The sequence below is a fragment of the Asparagus officinalis genome, chromosome 5 (genome assembly GCF_001876935.1).
Source record: "Asparagus officinalis chromosome 5, Aspof.V1, whole genome shotgun sequence".
Taxonomy (NCBI): Eukaryota; Viridiplantae; Streptophyta; class Magnoliopsida; order Asparagales; family Asparagaceae; genus Asparagus; species Asparagus officinalis.
Window position 1 is genome coordinate 71,950,736 of NC_033798.1, and position 6,786 is coordinate 71,957,521.

The window sequence follows — 6,786 nt, forward strand, 5'->3', positions numbered from 1 at the left end:
GGAAGAGAAGAAGAAGGCAGGGCCGAACAAATCCAACGAACAATAGGACCGATTATCCGGATATCGGATTCGGCTCCAATTCTCATGCTCGCATCGGATCCAACAAATCTCCATGGACCCATCGAACACCCACGGAGGCACGTGCTCCTGGTCCTGCACGTGCCACTCTCGCTAAAGCGCGGAAGCTCGATCAAGTCCAGAAATAATGACGTCATCTCGCCGGCGAAGTCTCTCCGGACGGTCAGCGCTGCAGCGGGAGTGGAGATCGAGAACGAGGCCGGTGGCGCGGCGAAACCCTAACAGCAGCATCAGCGTCAATACTAGTCTTTATGAAACTGTGAGGAGGAGCGGACGCGCTCGGCACGCCGCGCCAGCGAGGCGATGTCGATGATCCTCCGCCTTCAGCGCGAGAAGGCGGAGGTCCAAATGGAGTTCCGGCAGTTCAAGCGATTCGCCGAGGAGAAGATGTCTCACGATCAAGAGGAGATACTGGCGCTTGAGGATCTCTTGTTCAAGCGTGATCAGGCTGTTCAATCCCTAACTTGTGAGCTTCAGGCTTACAAGCGTCGATTGATGAGCTTCGGGTTCGAACCGACCATCTCCGAGCCTCAAACCCCCAACACATCCACTGCCCTTGATGCCGCTGCCGCCGCCGCTACCTGATTACCCGCCATTGAGGTGCAAGATGCCGGAGCAGGATAATGAGGATTTTCCAGCGACTGATCTTGATAAGTATGCTTTCGGCGAGACCCCAAGAGATCAAATCCAGAATCTTGAGCAGAGGATTTGCAAGATGGAGAGGATGCCGAGCACTAGCCACGAGAAAGGGGTGATAGCTTTCTCACCTCGCAAGCCTCAGCATTCGAGGAGGGTCTCAATGGAGAGTTTTGGGGATGATGATTCCAGCGATAGGGTTAGGGTTTACACAGTGGATAGGGTGCATTGTGTGCCCGAGAGTTGTATGAGCACACCGAGGGAGCTTGGGAAGAATGATAATGGGGAGGAGTTCAGTGGTAATGAGGAGGAGGAGATTAAGAGGCTGAATTTGAGGTTGCAGGCCCTGGAAGCAGATAGGGAGGCGATGAGGCAGACAATGATGTCGATGGGGACAGATAAGGCGCAGCTTGTGCTTTTGAAGGAGATTGCTCAGCAGCTGTGTAAGGAGGTTAAGCCACAGGCGCAGCAGAAGTTGGTTAAAAAGCCTTCTTCTGTCAGGAGTTTGTCGATTGGTACTGCGACGAAGGTAGTTTGCTGAACTTGTTTGGTTTATTTTAGTGTAGATTGGCATGGTTGAGTTAAAAGTAGTTTTTTGGCTTTTGATAAATTGTAGTGAAGCTTGTTTAGGTATATGGTTCACATGGAGAAAGAAATTGTCTTCAGACTTTCAGCTAATGTATAAACAGATGAATATAACGTTGAGACCTTTTTCCCCCCTCCTTGGAACAATATCTTTGTTAGCTTAAACCTTTTCCCCTAAAATGAGCTTCAGCCAATGTTTTAAAGAGCCTCCACCTAGCCCGTCTAGGTGTACGCCTAGGCCTAGGCGCCGCCGCTCGCCTAGCGCCTAGCGCCTAGCGACTAGGCGGTATCTAGGCTGCTCACCTAGGTTTTTAGGCTGCTCACTTAGGTTTTTGGGGTGCTTAGGGGAGTGTGGACTGCACTGTTTAAGCCTTACATCGTGATTCTTTCGTTGCAGCGTTCACGTTCTTCAACCTTCTCCAAACTTCTCCATCCTCCAACTATGAACACCTCCTCTCCCTCCTCTGACCTTCAGTAAAATCTCTTCCACCACCACTTTAAATGAACAAAGAAATTCGCCTAGGCACCAGTCTGACGTCTAAGCTTTCTATAGCAGTAGCATTTATTACCAATTATTGTAATTAAAAAATAAAAAATAGGACACCCGCCTAGGGCCTACCTAAGTGCCTAGGCTCTGGGCATTAGGTCCAATGCCTAGGCCGCTCATTGCTTTTGTAACCTTGGTTTCAGTTATGGTCTATGAAGCACAACCCTCCATGGAAAGGTCAAATGTTAATCACAACCGGTTAGCATATTGACATCATACATGGAGGAAAATTTCCTTGCTGCTGAGTAGATTGTTAATAAGAGAAGCGCTGTAGAATTGTATCATTGATAATAATAATAATAATAAAATTTCCTACTGCATGTGATTAGTTGACTTTTATATTTTTTGTTGTGAGACTATGCGTTTAGTCATAAATGGAAACTGCGACTTGTTTCATCCTCAAATATTAATTTGGAAAAGAGCCTAATATGAATTTTCTTTTAGTGTGAATCATAAGAAAGTTGAAATTTGAGGAAGTCAAAAATTGGATTAAATAATCTAGACAACTCTAGTATCAGTTTTTTCAAAACGATGCAAAGTGAGAGCATAAATTATTCTCTATCTTCTTCTAGATTTCTATGAGCCTTCCCAGATAATCCAGTGTGATATTCGCAGCATAAAATACATTATATGTGTTACTTGTAATGAAATATAATATGATATATTATGTCTGTTTGAAGCATTAAAGAAAATATAACTGACATATACTGAATTCATGCCTATGAGAAAATAGTTGATTAGAAAGCAGTGATATTGTTTGAAATACCTCTGAGATGTGACAAATGATTTAGCTTAAAATTTTGTGAAGTTCTAGAGTACGTGTTCAGAAATTTCAACTGATACCTAAGTGACAATTCCACCCGCATTCCCAAAACTCACAAACACACTAAAAAAATAGAGACTGCACATTGATACGTAACTGTAAGTCTGCAATGTCAATTATGGAAAATTATTATACCCACAGAACACCCCCCCCGCCCCCCCACCCAAAAGAAAAAACCAATCCCTTTGCATCTGGCAAAGAAAATTTTTCATCTGCTACTTTCCTTTTCATGTAATGTTTCCTTCTAGAAACATAAAACCACCACCATGGAAACTAAGTTCTTAGGCCGTAAAATGTGCATTTGTAAACCAACTTTACGCTAACCGGCGTATAATAAAGCATATATGGGAAGACTTTCATGCAAGCTAAAGACATAAAAATATTGAGAATAGAGAAGGCAAGAGTTGCAAATTCACCAATTGACCCATAAAAAATAAAGTCAAGAGTTGCAAATTCACCAATTGACCCATAAAAAATAAAGTAGTTAACTGTTAAATTTAAAAAGGAGGGGCCAACTTAAAGACTAAAAGAGCACAAACTGAGTTAATTGAGTGAACCAAACTGAATCCTCATGGTTCCTCACCAAGTAATCAATGTCTAGAAAGGTTGCACAAGTCAATCAGTTATTTAAAGATGCTGATTAATTCTTGAATTTAAACTGTCAGGCAACTATGTCCAGCTTTGGCTATATTTTGTATTGATTTTATTCTGCGAAGTGCAAAAAATTCTTAAGAAAATTTTTGATTTACTTGTATTGACTTTATAGCCGTCTCCTGGGGAGGACTGAAACCTATTAAATGAAGATTGTCCCATGACAAAAGTATTTTTAAAAACTCTTTATTTTTATAAGAAATATAAGAAGACAGGATATTGATTATACAAGATGAAGACAAAGATGGTATCAACCTGCTAAAATGAAAATAATAAATAAATAGGAAAAACAAAAAGGATATCCAAACATAAGAAATATCTGCATTTTATTTTGAGATATATTCTTAGAAGTGGTCTTTCGCAACAGATCCATTTGTTGATAATCAAAGGACAACCGTCCATCATATTTAGAAGAACTCCGATGGACTGTACTATTCCTAGATATGCATGATTTCCGACTCTTTATCTTTTGTTTTCTGCCAACTTGAAGTGCTTCTCCTGAAGAACACTATATTTCGGACAGTTAATCTTAGTTCTCAAAACTATGACAAAACCAATAATCCTGCAGCACTTAATGAGCACTGCATCTGAAGAACACCCCTTTTTTTAATGCTTCTTCAGGCAATGTTATTCCTAAATTTGCTTATCCTCTCTTTTGTTTTGCGTCTTACTCCAGTTGATTACCTCATTTGTTTTGTGGAGGAGAAAAGCTCTACGAACCAAGTAAGTAATGTTATCTTCACTTTACATGCTATCAGAAGTTTACTTTGAATCAGTGATGGTCCTAGCTGATTGGTTGTCTGGTTTACGTCAGGTATACATTTGGCATTACCAATAGCAATTCTGGATTACTGTTGCTCTTAAACAAGAGCCCCCGTCTGAAGCAGAAAAGAAGCCTCTCCAAAGTACTGAGATAATTGTAGCTATTTGCTGTCTAAACCTCCATAGAGTCCTCTTGAGATCATGAGCTCGTTGATGTGAAACTCCAATTTGAACATAAGTAATCTTTTGAAGATGTGTTCTTTTATGAATCTACAAGTTTCCATATCACCCGTTAAGCTCTTTTTTCCTTTCTTCTTGTTACCTTGGCTTGATTGTTGCTCAGTCTTAGAGATTCTTTGCTTGAGATCAATATTGCACATTCTGTAGAAATGTGTTTCTTTCTGTATCGTCTTCTCATGTATATTTCCCGATGAGAAACCTATAGTAGGGCAATGAAAACAGACTCAGGCCATGTAATCAATATGTTGGCTGTTGATAGAGAAATTGTGTAGTTTTTGGATCTGCTCGTCTTACACTGGCTTTGCTAGTTTTTCGGCATATCTACATTCATGAGCAGACCAAGTGGGGGTTTTTTTAGCTCTCTTTTAGCCATAACCTGTTCGTGTCAAATTGATTGTTCTCAGCATTTAGGTCAAATTTGCTGCTTATGCATCTTATTGTGGGCAGGCTGTTTGTAAATCGAATATCCCTTTTCAAGTTGTAAAACAGAAATGAATATCATATGAAGTCTGAACCCTGTACATCTTTTATGTCAATAATTTCGTAGTAGCACGAGACGTTTCAGGCTTTCAGTATCTAGAACATCTATGCTCCCAAATTGTGTTATCTCGGATCAAAAAGCTCCCTCCAGATCATCTCATTCAACCAAGACGACTTGAGCGATGAATCCTCTCCTTATGATCAGTACACTAGTTTCCTTATTTCCTATTCTTCAGCGTAACGCTGGACAGGGGATAAAGTGAAAGTGTTAATTTCACAACCCCCCTCTGAGCTTTGACTGTTTTTGCATGTAGCACCCCGGACTCCACCAAATTAAGGGTTAGTTTCCACATAAGGGCACTTCAGTTATTTGCTACAGGAAGGAGGTTATGCTTGCGTGCAAAATTCCAAAGTTCAGGGGTTTTTCTAAAATTAACCAAGTTGAACCTTTATTCTGTTCATATATATTATATATATATATAATATATTACTATATATATTATTATATAGAGAGAGAGAGAGAGAACGAGCTGGAGGAGACGGGACGAGAGAGAGAGATTAATTTGGGTAGCAATTGTCAATTATGAGAGGGCATTCCCTCATATACAATGAATGGTGGCACAATCTCACCAAGTGAATAAAGTAGGGAGAGAATGTCGTAAATACACTTGGGAGATATGTGCCACATCTTGTATTATTGGTATATGAGAGAATCCTTCTCACCTATGACATGATACCGATTAATTCATATATTATATATATTATATATATTATATAATTATATATCTATATATTATATATTTATTATATAAATATATATTAGAGGATGAGAGAGAGATGAGAGAGAGAGAGAGAGAGAGAAGATGAGCAGACTCTTCAACTTAAGTTTGATATCCACCAAAGTTTGTAGCAAACAAGATTTTATTAATATAAAACACCGGTTTTATAATATACATGGACCCTAGGCAATATGAGGTGGTTAAAACTTTGGTGGAACACTTTTCCCTATGCCTTAAGTTGACACGACGTTTTCACCTATAGTAATATATAGAGATTAATGAGTATCATATGAGAGGATTCCCTTCATATATAAGGATGTGGCCACAATCTTTACTAAGTATGGTTATGATGATATTCTGTCTTCCATAAGTATAATTATGATGCATTCTCTCTCACACTGCTCTATTGACTTTGGTGGAGATTGACCACAATCCATTGTATTGAGGAAATCCCTCAGTATGACATATCGCATCATTAATATTAATATATATATATTATATAATATATTATATATATATATATATATATATATATATATATATATTATATATTTATATATATATATATATGAGAAATATGTGTATGCTCGGTACCAAGCCCACAAAAGGTGTGTTTGATAGTGAGGTAGTCAAATCCCCTCCATTCATTTAAATGTCGGAACAAATTCACAATGGCGGTAGTGATGGTGGATAGCAGGGATGTGAATCACTACCAAGACCATAAACTTTTGTGCTTGCGTTAGCCAAGCATACCCTATTTCTTTCTCTCTCTATCTCATCTCTCTCTATCATATATATGTATATATACTTATTATATATATATATATATATATATATATATATATATACTTTTATGCACGTGCAATGCACGTGGTTAAATACTGTCATTGGATATTTTTTGTTTATTTTCTGACTAAAATTTGTATCTCGGTTACTCTTTGATAATTTTTGCTCACTTTGATTAAGTATTTTTGTTTCATTTTCTTACTAAAATTTGTTCCCCGGTTACATTTTGATTATTTATTTATTTAATGTTTGTTTGAGTAGGCTACACCCAGTTTAAATTTTTATGTTGATAGTTGAGTTGTTAGGAGATAAATATAATCTAAAGGCAATTTAAATTTTTATTTTATTTGGATCGGCATTAAACCGAGCTTGACTTGAGGAAGTATAGTGTTATAAAAGTAAAAACATTTAAAAAAATA

At 38.3% G+C, this 6,786-nt stretch overlaps 1 pseudogene; it reads left to right on the forward strand.

Moving 5' to 3' along the window:
- LOC109843834 lies at nucleotides 346-4,604 on the forward strand (annotated as a pseudogene).